The sequence below is a fragment of the Pelobates fuscus genome, chromosome 2, assembly GCF_036172605.1.
Source record: "Pelobates fuscus isolate aPelFus1 chromosome 2, aPelFus1.pri, whole genome shotgun sequence".
Lineage (NCBI taxonomy): Eukaryota > Metazoa > Chordata > Amphibia > Anura > Pelobatidae > Pelobates > Pelobates fuscus.
Genome location: NC_086318.1, coordinates 45,609,236 through 45,621,729, shown reverse-complemented (window position 1 = coordinate 45,621,729; position 12,494 = coordinate 45,609,236). Strand labels below are relative to the sequence as shown.

General features: G+C 48.8%; 1 protein-coding gene across 1 annotated transcript in view; it reads right to left on the bottom strand.

Moving 5' to 3' along the window:
• Positions 1-12,020, bottom strand: part of PUM2 (pumilio RNA binding family member 2) — a 65,020-nt gene extending 53,000 nt beyond the window's left edge. Inside the window, exon 1 of the mRNA XM_063442122.1 lies at positions 11,895-12,020. The gene's annotated coding sequence lies outside the window, so the exon portion shown is untranslated. The remainder of the gene's footprint in view (positions 1-11,894) is intronic.
• Between the last annotated feature and the right edge of the window lie 474 nt (positions 12,021-12,494).

The following is a 12,494-nucleotide window of genomic DNA, read 5'->3' as shown; positions in this document are numbered from 1 at the left end:
GAGGGATGCGCAATGGGCACATTAGACCTCCCCATAGGAAAGCATTATTTTATGCTTTCCTATTAGGATTATCAGTGACGCTGGAGGTCCTCGTGATGTCCAGCGTTGTTTTAAGAACCCGGAAGTCCCTCTAGTGGCTGTCAGATAGACAGCCACTAGAGGAGGACTTAATCCTGCAAGGTAATTATTGCAGTTTATATAAAATTGCAATAACTACACTTGCAGGGTTAAGGGTGATGGGAGTTGGCACCCAGACCACTCCAGTGGGCAGAAGTGGTCTGGGTGCCTGGAGTGTCCCTGTAAACATTTACCAAGAGTAGAGGTTTTGCAGCTTTCCTGCCCACTTAGCCAAGTCCCCTTCTTTCACAAAAGAAGCTTCCTGATCGGAAGTACTCACCTCAGCTTTGAAATACTATACAAATGTAACTTGTAGACAGTTATTTGCTGTTGTGCAGAGGCAAGTCAGTAATCTGTGCAGTGTGTGTGTCAGAGAATGTGTAGTTTGTGTGTGTGTCAGAAAGTGAGTGAATGTGTGTATCAGTGTGCAGTGCATTTGTGTATGAGTTAGTGAGTCGTCAGTGGCAATGTGTTTGAGTATGAGTCAGTGAGTGTGTGCTGGGGGATGTGTATTTCAATATATCAAAACCATACAGCCAGCACACACACCACACTTTCACTAAGCACAGTCAGTACTCACCCAGACCACATTGCTCACCGATGACACACAGCGAGCACATACACTATCAGAAAGGGGAAGACTATGGGGGCATAGAGTGTGAGACACTCCAGATAATTCACAAGGTTCTGAATTTTTGCAAAATAAATTTAAATGGAAAAACTGAGTCAAAAATGTATGTGATATAACAGAATTAGTGAAATTTAGACAAGTAGATTTAATATTAATAAAAAAAAGTCCACACTCCCGAAGAAGACATTTTATGAGGAGGGGAAGCATTGCTAAGGGAAAGGTGTTATACTGCAAAAAGCTCCACATCAGCTTAAGAAAGTGGTCTGGGTGCCAGGTCCCTCTAGTTTTAACCCTGCAGCTGTAAACATAGCAGTTTCAGAGAAACTGCTATGTTTACAATAGGGTTAATCCAGCCTTTGATTTTCACAGTGAGAAGATGCTGCATTGAGAAATGCTTTCCTATGGACTGATTGAATGCGCGCGCGGCTCTTGCCGCGCATGCGCATTTGGCGCATGACGTCGGAAGAGGGAGGAGAGTCCCCAGCGCCGAGGGAGCCCGGAGCTGGAGAAAGGTAAGAATTTAATCCCTTCCTCCCCCCTTCAGCCCTGTGGGAGTGTAACCCTGAGGGTGGGGGGGGAGGGGGGGGGGACCTATTAACACTATAGTGCCAGGAAAACGAGTTTGTTTTCCTGGCACTATAGTGGTCCTTTAAAGGGATTAAAAATCCACCCAGACCACTTCATCCTGGCAGTTTGGGTGCAGTGGCCCTGTCATTTTAACTTATTTTTAAATACACCTCTAGCAACTGTCTCAATAAAACAAGGTAGCTCACAGGAAAGCATTGAATATAATGCTCACTGCGCATGTGCATCAGGTACCATATGCTCCTCAATCGGAACACTGCAGGAGGCCTCAATGATGTTGTGGGAGTAGGAGAGGTGAGCAGGGCAGAAAAAGATGGGGGGCTGGGGAGATAAAACCCATTTATTTTACATTTGCCTTGACTAAATGGGAAGACATACACACACATCATTATATAAGACTATTGCAAATCATTCCCATTCAAACATTTTTGTTATTTTATACACATTACATGAACGCAGTAAATACTCATTTAATTGCCTGTTGCAAAGTAACAACTGTTGATCAGTTTAATAATGATGGCATAAATAAAGATAGTTTATCCGTCTAACCTATTGCTAAATAGACAGAATTGTTTACATATGAATAGGAGCAGATGATCCAAAATAATCAGTGAACCTAGCCTTTGAAACTCCAGCTGTTGTGGACTACAATTAATACTATAGTCTGCGGGTAGAGTGCCTATGATAGTATCTATAGACTGAATACTAATAAGACGGCGTTCACTTAGCCATTAATGCCAAAAACACAGCCAAAGAAAAAACAAGAGTGAAATTCAACTGACCTGCCCTTCAGGAGATCCAAAACAATATCCAAACACAAAGCTCAGACCTAAATCACACAAATAAAAATAAATAGATAAAAGGACACTCCTAAAGCCAGGGTACATACTGTCCCTATACCTAAAACACACTCCCTTCCTCTACTCATACATAAATACAGGCTCATGTGTATACGGTCATTTCAAACACACAGAGTACATGATATGCCAAGCCCACATCATAATACAATAATAGAAAGAGTCCCATCTTCCATTGTAACACATTGGGGAATACACATGTAATACTTATCCTTGAACTAAAAATACAGACACCTCCCTCTACCCAATGTACACAAGGCCATTCTGTACTGTGTGATCTTAATACTTTCTTTGCCAGATGGGTTCGCACACAACATCCAAAGGGATTATTATATATGCTTTCAGTTACCTTTAAAAAGAGACTGTTGCCTACAGGGGTATTTACATGACTGAGAATAGCTGTACCCCTGTTAAACACACAGTAGGTACACACCGTATATTTACACTTCAAAACAGTACAAGCTGACCCTACACGTTTCCTGTGTCGCAACTGTTATATACATGGCATGAGAGATAAGCAGTACTGTACATATAAAAGTATGCAGGCTGGTGCTGCCCCCACCCCCTGTTAAATAGCCAATGAGAGACGCCACACACTATACCCAGAGCTCTGCACATTGGCCCCCCAAATACACTCAATGTTATAAACTTGAAAAAAGTAAAGAATGGTGCTGTTCCACAACCTCTGCATATATAGAGATTTGCTATTTAAAAAAGGAGGTGTGGCTAGTGCAGCATGGGCAAAAACAAGTGATTTCACTCCTAAATGGCAGAGAAGTAAGCCTTGAGACTGCATGAGCATGATCTATACACCCAAACTGCTTCATTAACCCCTTAAGGACACATGACATGTGTGACATGTCATGATTCCCTTTTATTCCAGAAGTTTGGTCCTTAAGGGGTTAAAGTGTCTGTCACCTCAAACTTATCTTTCTCCTATTATTTCCTCTTTCAGAATCTGTTCTTCCTTTTTTGATTTAGTTCTCTTTGAAAACATATGCTACAGTACGGACTACTTTGTCTTATGCATATTTCCTACATTTGCCAATTTTGACAAAGGGTGGAGTTTAAGGCAAGCGTCACCCTTTGTCAGGTTGACATAGGAAGTGGAGTTTACTTTAAACTCGAGCCTTTTGTCACATTTATCAGGAATACATAAACCTAGGGATCGACCAATTTTTGGTATTATCGCCGACATTCCGATTTTTTGTAAGTATCAGCCAATAATCACCGGCAAAACCAATAATGAGGTGACACAACACACTATGGGACGGGGGGGGACGGGGGGGGGGGTGTGTGTGGAGGGGGGCGGGGTAAGGATCACTATGGGGCGGGGGTGGTGGTTAGGAAAACCATGGGGGGAAGGGGTAAGAAGAACACTATGGGACAGAGAAGGGGGGGGGGGGGGGAGAAGAACACTATGGGACAGGGAAGGGGGGGGGGGAGAGAAGAACACTGTGGGACAGGGAAGGGTACTCATTTAATTGCCTGTTGCAAAGTAACAACTGTTGAGAAGAACACTGTGGGACAGGGAAGGGGAGAGGGGCGAAGAACACTGTGGGACAGGGAAGGGTGAAGAACACTATGGTACAGGGAAAGGGGGAGAAGAACACTATGGGAGAGGGAAGGGGAGAGGGGTGAAGAACACTTAGGGACAGGGAAGGGGTGAAGAACACTATGGGAGAGGGAAGAAGAACACTAAGGGACAGGGAAGGGGTGAAGAACACTATGGGACAGGGAAGGGGGGAGGGATGAAGAACACTATGGGACAGGGAATGGGGGGGGGTGAAGAACACCATGGGACAGGGAATGGGGGGGTGAAGAACACCATGGGACAGGGAATGGGGGGGGGGGGGGTGAAGAACTCCATGGGACAGGGAATGGGGGGGGGTGAAGAACTCCATGGGACAGGGAATGGGGGGGGGGGGGGTGAAGAACACTATGGGACAGGGAATGGGGGTGTGTGAAGAACACTATGGGACAGGGAATGGGGGTGTGTGAAGAACACTATGGGACAGGGAATGGGGGGGTGAAGAAAACTACGGGACAGAGAATGGGGGAGTGTAGAACACTATGGGACAGGGAAGGGGGGAGAAGAACACTATGGGACAGGGAAGGGGGGGGAGAAGAACACTGTGGGACAGGGAAGGGGAGAGGGGTGAAGAACACTGTGGGACAGGGAAGGGGAGAGGGGTGAAGAACACTATGGGACAGGGAAGAAGAACACTAAGGGACAGGGAAGGGGTGAATAACACTATGGGACAGGGAATGGGGAGGGGTGAAGAACACTATGGAACAGGGAATGGGGGAGGGGTGAAGAACACTATGGAACAGGGAATGGGGGAGGGGTGAAGAACACTATGGAACAGGGAATGGGGGAGGGGTGAAGAACACTATGGAACAGGGAATGGGGGAGGGGTGAAGAACACTATGGGACAGGGAATGGGGGTGAAGAAAACTATGGGACAGGGAATGGGGGAGTGTAGAACAGTATGGGACAGGGAATGGGAGGGTGTAGAACAGTATGGGACAGGGAATGGGAGGGTGTAGAACACTATGGGACAGGGAATGGGAGGGTGTAGAACACTATGGGACAGGGAATGGGAGGGTGTAGAACACTATGGGACAGGGAATGGGAGGGTGTAGAACACTATGGGACAGGGAATGGAGGGGCGAAGAACACCATGGGACAGGGAATGGGGGTGTGTGAAGAACACTATGGGACAGGGAATGGGGGGGGGTGAAGAAAACTATGGGACATGGAATGGGGGGTGTAGAACACTATGGGACAGGGAATGGGAGGGTGTAGAACACTATGGGACAGGGAATGGGAGGGTGTAGAACACTATGGGACAGGGAATGGGGGTGTGTGTAGAACACTATGGGACAGGGAAGGGGGGGTGAAGAACACTATGGGACAAGGTGGGGGGGGCAAAGAATACTAAGGGACAGGGAAGGGGGGGTGAAAACACTATTACATTAAGGAAGGAAACTAAAGTACAGGGGAGGGAATGGAAAATTAACATTAGGGTGGGGAGGGCACTATTTGAGAAGGGATAGCAACATTAAGGGGAGTGGGGGGGGGCACAAAGAGACAGGTAAGGGGGGAAGGGGGAGTTCCTACTGCACATATTTACACACAAACACACTGCATCCACTATACACACACACACACGCACACACACACTGAATCCACTACACAAACACTGCATTTACTAATCAAATACTCTCACTGCATCCACTACACACACACACATAAATATTCTTGAAAACAAATAAAAAAAATCTGACTGGCATGTATATTTTGTGCAATTACCACTTAATTATATATATATATAAAAAAACGGTAAATGTACAGGATATCGGTAAGCTATCGACCTGAAAGTGCGCAGATTATCGGCTCTAAAAAATTAATATCGGTCAATCCCTACATAAGAGAGTAGTTTGTATTCTGTTACATATACATATATATATATATATATTTTTTTTTTTCCACAAATAACAAATTGTCATAAACCATGAGCACCACCCACTAGATCGGCGGCCGCACACGCCCATATCAATGAGGCGGGCGCCATAAAAAAAATGGCCGCCCTAAGCCTCTAATAATGTCGGGAGGTATATTTCCCAAGCGGCAAAGTGCCGCAAATCACGTGACCACTTCCAGCGTAAAAACTACAGCCCCCATAATGCCCCTTCTATTCCCTGCCGCAAGCAACATCACTCGCTTTTTCTACATACACACTGTCACCTATGAGCACACGAGTCACGTGACTCGCTTATCTAAAACCTCACCGCAAGTAATGCCGCTCGCCTACAGAACTACATTTCCCAGCATGCTGTGCACATCTGTATGTCGCGCGAGTCACATGACTCGCTTATTTAAAGCATTCCAAAGCTCCTACACCTCTTTTTAAAGTGTTTTTAGCTACAGCAGACCCAGTATAGTGTCATTTACAATATAAACCTTTTTATTTTCATTTATACAATATGTGATTTATGACTCTTTTCCTATTGGCTACTGACAAGTGACGTTTTTGACGCCAATTTTTAATTTATTATGTACCTATATATACTCCTACTAGCCCGGTTGTTAATCTTATCCCATTTGAAAAAGCCCTAGTGGTGAAATGCGTAATGGTTTTATTATTTGTGTATCTTATCTAATTAAAAGATTTTTTGGTTACTATTTTGTGCCAACTATCTTTTTATACACACTCTCTGCGCTTTACCGATTCTATCGTGGGTTTACAAGTTTATCCGAGTTGGGGATCATACCACCAACGCTGTTATCATAGTGCAGTTGGTCTGCACTATACTTGTAAGTACATTTTTATGTTAATGTTATACCCTGTATACACTGAGAGCACTATCAGTTGTTTTTATATATCCCTTTCCTGAGAGTTGGACATCATTCCCTCCAGAAGACAATCACCATATATCCTATAAGTGGGGATTATACCACTGTACGCCTGTCACACCCGAGCTGTCGAATAAATATATCTTTCTCCTCCCACATATTGATCCATACATTCTATAGGATTGGTCTTCTTCATTTTGTGTCTTCCATATTACGGGAACAATCGGACTACTATAAACAGTGAGGATACCCCCATCAACAAAAGCACCTTAAAAGACATTTATCGCCATAGTCTTTTCTGAACCGTTTGGACTATTTATATGTAATAGCAACATCACAATTACAAACTACTTCATTGCACTGTTTATATATGTTTTATCTATATGCTTTTTAAAATCTCTAGTCCACACTAATACTATCATAATACACTTTGGCGCAGCTTTGCACTACTGTTCTTTGTATTTTGTCTTATGTTTTAAGGAGACAAAGAAATTCCCCAGGCACTCAAAGTGTTAAAGCCACAGGCGGTTTTAATGAAACAAAAAATAACAGCAACGTTTTGACCTCCTAAGAGGTCTTTGTCAAGCTTTAAAAAGTTTGAAACGTTGCTATTCTTTTTTGTTTCATTAAAACTGCCTGCGGCTTTAACACTGAGTGCCTGGGAAATTTCTTTGTTGCCTTGTCGTTGTGGGATTGCCGGTCCTGCTCCAGAGCACCGGGTGGATGCTGGGATTGAGTGCGCCTCCTTCCATCATTTTTGCAATTATGTTTTAAGGAGAACTAAATCAGAAATGAAGAAAGAAGAACATATTCTGAAAGAGGAAGAGAGGAGGAAACAATAGGATGAGGGTGCCTGTCCCTCATTTAATAGGCTCCCCTAGCACAGAAGTATGAAAGAGTTAAGACCCTCTCCCCTCCCCACTTTTAAACTTACCTCTTTCCAGCGGTGATGCTCTCTCTGTGCTGGCTAGGTCTACCACCTCACACAACGTCGCGGTAATGGGGGGGAACTAATGTAAATGCGCCAAGCGAGCATTAAAAGCTTCCTCATACAAAAAGCACTGAAATAATGCTTTCTCCACGGGGACTTGGAAGACGTGAGACGTCCTCAAGCAAAGCGTGAGCATGTGCAACGTCAAATCATGGAGTAAAACTCTGTTATGGAGCAGGAAGAGTCTCTAGTGTCTGGTAGACAGACACTAGAGGTGGACTTAAAGGACCACTATAGAACCAGGAAAACAAACTCTGTTTCCTGGCACTATAGGGTCTTTAGGTGTGACCCCAACCCACCCTCAGGGTCCCACTCCCGCTGGGCTGAAGGGGTTAAAACCTTTCTTACCGAGAGAGCCTGGCGCTGGTGAATTCCCCTCCATCTGACGACATCAGCTCCGAATGCGCATGCGGGGCAAGAGAAATGCTTTCTTATGGACAGCGTCTTCTTACTGTGATTTTCACGGTGAGAAGCGTGGAAGCACCTCTAGCGGCTGTCAGTGAGACAGCCACTAGAGGCTGGATTAACCCTCAGTTAAACATAGCAGTTTCTCTGAAACTGCTATGTTTTCAGCTGCAGGGTTAACACTAGAGGGGGACCTGGCACCCAGACCAATTCATTGAGCTGAAGTGGTCTGGGTGCCTATAGTGGTCCTTTAACACTGTAATGTAAACATTGCAGGGTTACAGGGACAAAGACACTGCACCCAGACCACAGGATATTGTATAGCGTATATTGTTGTACACGGTGTAATGAGTTTAATAGACTAAAGCCTGGCCCTGTACCCACACTGTCTCCCCCCCCCCCCCCCCTTGCACTTTGCGTAGGGCTTATACAGGATATTATATATTGTTATACACAGTGTATGGAGTTTGAAGGCTGTACCAACACTACCCCCTCCCATGCTCCCTATGTATGGTTTATACATGATATTATATATTGTTATACATAGTGTATGGAGTTTAAAACCTGGCTTTGTACCCCCACCCATGCTCCCTGTGTAGTGTATATACAGGATATTATATATTGTTACAGCTAAACCTGGCCCTGTACCCCCTCCCCTGTTACAGTAAAGCTTGGCTCTGTACCCTCTCCCCTGCGTTACAGTAAAGCCTGGCCTTGTACCCTCTCCCCTGTACCCAGTGTTACAGTAAAGCCTGGCCCTGTACCCTCTCCCCTGTGCCCTGTGTTACAGTAAAGCCTGGCCTTGTACCCTCTCCCCTGTACCCAGTGTTACAGTAAAGCCTGGCCCTGTACCCTCTCCCCTGTGCTACAGTAAAGCCTGGTCCTGTACCCTCTCCCCTGTGCTACAGTAAAGCCTGGCCCTGTACCCTCTCCCCTGTGTTACAGTAAAGCCTGGCCCTGTACCCTCTCCCCTGTGCTACAGTAAAGCATGGCCCTGTACCCTCTCCCGTGCTACAGTAAAGCATGGCCCTGTACCCTCTCCCCTGTATTACAGTAAAGCCTGGCCCTGTACCCTCTCCCCTGTGCCACAGGAAAGCCTGGCCCTGTACCCTCTCCCCTGTGTTACAGTAAAGCCTGGCCCTGTACCCTCTCCCCTGTGCCCAGTGTTACAGTGAAGCCTGGCCCTGTACCCTCTGCCCTGTGCCCAGTGTTACAGTAAAGCCTGGCCCTGTACCCTCTCCCCTGTGCCCAGTGTTACAGTGAAGCCTGGCCCTGTACCCTCTCCCCTGTGCCCAGTGTTACAGTGAAGCCTGGCCCTGTACCCTCTCCCCTGTGTTACAGTAAAGCCTAGCCCTGTACCCTCTCCCCTGTGCCCAGTGTTACAGTGAAGCCTGGCCCTGTACCCTCTCCCCAGTGTTACAGTAAAGTCTGGCCCTGTACCCTCTCCCCTGTGCCCAGTGTTACAGTAAAGCCTGGCCATGTACCCTCTCCCCTGTGAGAAGTGTTACAGTAAAGCCTGGCCCTGTACCCTCTCCCCTGTGCCCAGTGTTACAGTAAAGCCTGGCCCTGTACCCTCTCCCCTGTGCCCAGTGTTACAGTGAAGCCTGGCCCTGTACCCTCTGCCCTGTGCCCAGTGTCACAGTAAAGCCTGGCCCTGTACCCTCTGCCCTGTGCCCAGTGTCACAGTGAAGCCTGGCCCTGTACCCTCTCCCCTGTGCCCAGTGTTACAGTGAAGCCTGGCCCTGTACCCTCTCCCCTGTGTTACAGTAAAGCCTAGCCCTGTACCCTCTCCCCTGTGCCCAGTGTTACAGTGAAGCCTGGCCCTGTACCCTCTCCCCAGTGTTACAGTAAAGTCTGGCCCTGTACCCTCTCCCCTGTGCCCAGTGTTACAGTGAAGCCTGGCCCTGTACCCTCTCCCCTGTGAGAAGTGTTACAGTAAAGCCTGGCCCTGTACCCTCTCCCCTGTGCCCAGTGTTACAGTGAAGCCTGGCCCTGTACCCTCTCCCCAGTGTTACAGTAAAGCCTGGCCCTGTACCCTCTCCCCTGTGCCCAGTGTTACAGTAAAGCCTGGCCCTGTACCCTCTCCCCTGTGCCCAGTGTTACAGTAAAGCCTGGCCCTGTACCCTCTCCCCTGTGCCCAGTAAAGCCTGGCCCTGTACCCTCTCCCCTGTGCCCAGTGTTACAGTAAAGCCTGACCCTGCACCCTCTCCCCTGTGCCCTGTGTTACAGTAAAGCATGGCCCTGTACCCTCTCCCCTGTGCCCAGTGTTACAGTAAAGCCTGGCCCTGTACCCTCTCCCCTGTGCCCAGTGTTACAGTAAAGCCTGGCCCTGTACCCTCTCCCCTGTGCCCAGTGTTACAGTAAAGCCTGGCCCTGTACCCTCTCCCCTGTGCCCAGTGAAGCCTGGCCCTGTACCCTCTCCCCTGTGTTACAGTAAAGCCTGGCCCTGTACCCTCTCCCCTGTGCCCTGTGTTACAGTAAAGCCTGGCCCTGCACCCTCTCCCCTGTGCCCTGTGTTTCAGTGAAGCCTGGCCCTGTACCCTCTCCCCTGTGCCCAGTGTTACAGTGAAGCATGGCCCTGTACCCTCTCCCCTGTGTTACAGTAAAGCCTGGCCCTGTACCCTCTCCCCTGTGCCCTGTGTTACAGTAAAGCCTGGCCATGTACCCTCTCCCCTGTGAGAAGTGTTACAGTAAAGCCTGGCCCTGTACCCTCTCCCCTGTGCCCAGTGTTACAGTAAAGCCTGGCCCTGTACCCTCTCCCCTGTGCCCAGTGTTACAGTGAAGCCTGGCCCTGTACCCTCTGCCCTGTGCCCAGTGTCACAGTAAAGCCTGGCCCTGTACCCTCTGCCCTGTGCCCAGTGTCACAGTGAAGCCTGGCCCTGTACCCTCTCCCCTGTGCCCAGTGTTACAGTGAAGCCTGGCCCTGTACCCTCTCCCCTGTGTTACAGTAAAGCCTAGCCCTGTACCCTCTCCCCTGTGCCCAGTGTTACAGTGAAGCCTGGCCCTGTACCCTCTCCCCAGTGTTACAGTAAAGTCTGGCCCTGTACCCTCTCCCCTGTGCCCAGTGTTACAGTGAAGCCTGGCCCTGTACCCTCTCCCCTGTGAGAAGTGTTACAGTAAAGCCTGGCCCTGTACCCTCTCCCCTGTGCCCAGTGTTACAGTGAAGCCTGGCCCTGTACCCTCTCCCCAGTGTTACAGTAAAGCCTGGCCCTGTACCCTCTCCCCTGTGCCCAGTGTTACAGTAAAGCCTGGCCCTGTACCCTCTCCCCTGTGCCCAGTGTTACAGTAAAGCCTGGCCCTGTACCCTCTCCCCTGTGCCCAGTAAAGCCTGGCCCTGTACCCTCTCCCCTGTGCCCAGTGTTACAGTAAAGCCTGACCCTGCACCCTCTCCCCTGTGCCCTGTGTTACAGTAAAGCATGGCCCTGTACCCTCTCCCCTGTGCCCAGTGTTACAGTAAAGCCTGGCCCTGTACCCTCTCCCCTGTGCCCAGTGTTACAGTAAAGCCTGGCCCTGTACCCTCTCCCCTGTGCCCAGTGTTACAGTAAAGCCTGGCCCTGTACCCTCTCCCCTGTGCCCAGTGAAGCCTGGCCCTGTACCCTCTCCCCTGTGTTACAGTAAAGCCTGGCCCTGTACCCTCTCCCCTGTGCCCTGTGTTACAGTAAAGCCTGGCCCTGCACCCTCTCCCCTGTGCCCTGTGTTTCAGTGAAGCCTGGCCCTGTACCCTCTCCCCTGTGCCCAGTGTTACAGTGAAGCCTGGCCCTGTACCCTCTCCCCTGTGCCCAGTGTTACAGTGAAGCCTGGCCCTGTACCCTCTCCCCTGTGTTACAGTAAAGCCTGGCCCTGTACCGTCTCCCCTGTGTCCCAGACCCCCACTCCTCCCCCGGTGACTCTGCGGCCTAGGCCATGCTGCAGCCTGCCTTTCCTAGCCGGGGAAGCCGCGGTACTCACCGTTAGGCTCGGTGACAGCTCCAGAGCGAGGTCGGGCCGCATACAGTCCGTTCAGGGAGCCGCAGGCCCGAGTTACAGCGACATGGCGAGCAGCTCGGCGGCCTGACTGCTACACCTCCTCCTAGTGCGCAGTGCAGGCTGGGAGAGCGGGGGGGCTGGCCACCTCCTCCATGCATCCACTACCTGAGACACAGCCTCACTCACTCCCACACCTTCACTCACTTCCTGACCCACTCCTACTCCCACACCTTCACTCACTTCCTGACCCACTCCCACACTCCTTCACTCACTCCTGCACTCACTGCTACACTCACTCTGCAGCTCTGTGAGGAAGGATCCCTGGATGCCCTCACTCAGTCAATGGCACAGACTGGGTCTGTTAGAAGTGAAAATAAAATTTCCTGCTTATAAATTGTCACTTTTAGCTGAGATTAGTTTTATTTCAAAACAAAACTTTGGGAAATGATAGACCATTTCCCAAAGTTTTACCTAAAGTTGTCTTTTGGCATTACGGTCAAAATCCCCTTAATGGCGGTTATGGTGTGTGGATGCAGACCTTTTCATTTTATTTTTTTTTGACAAAACCATTGCCTTTCCCAA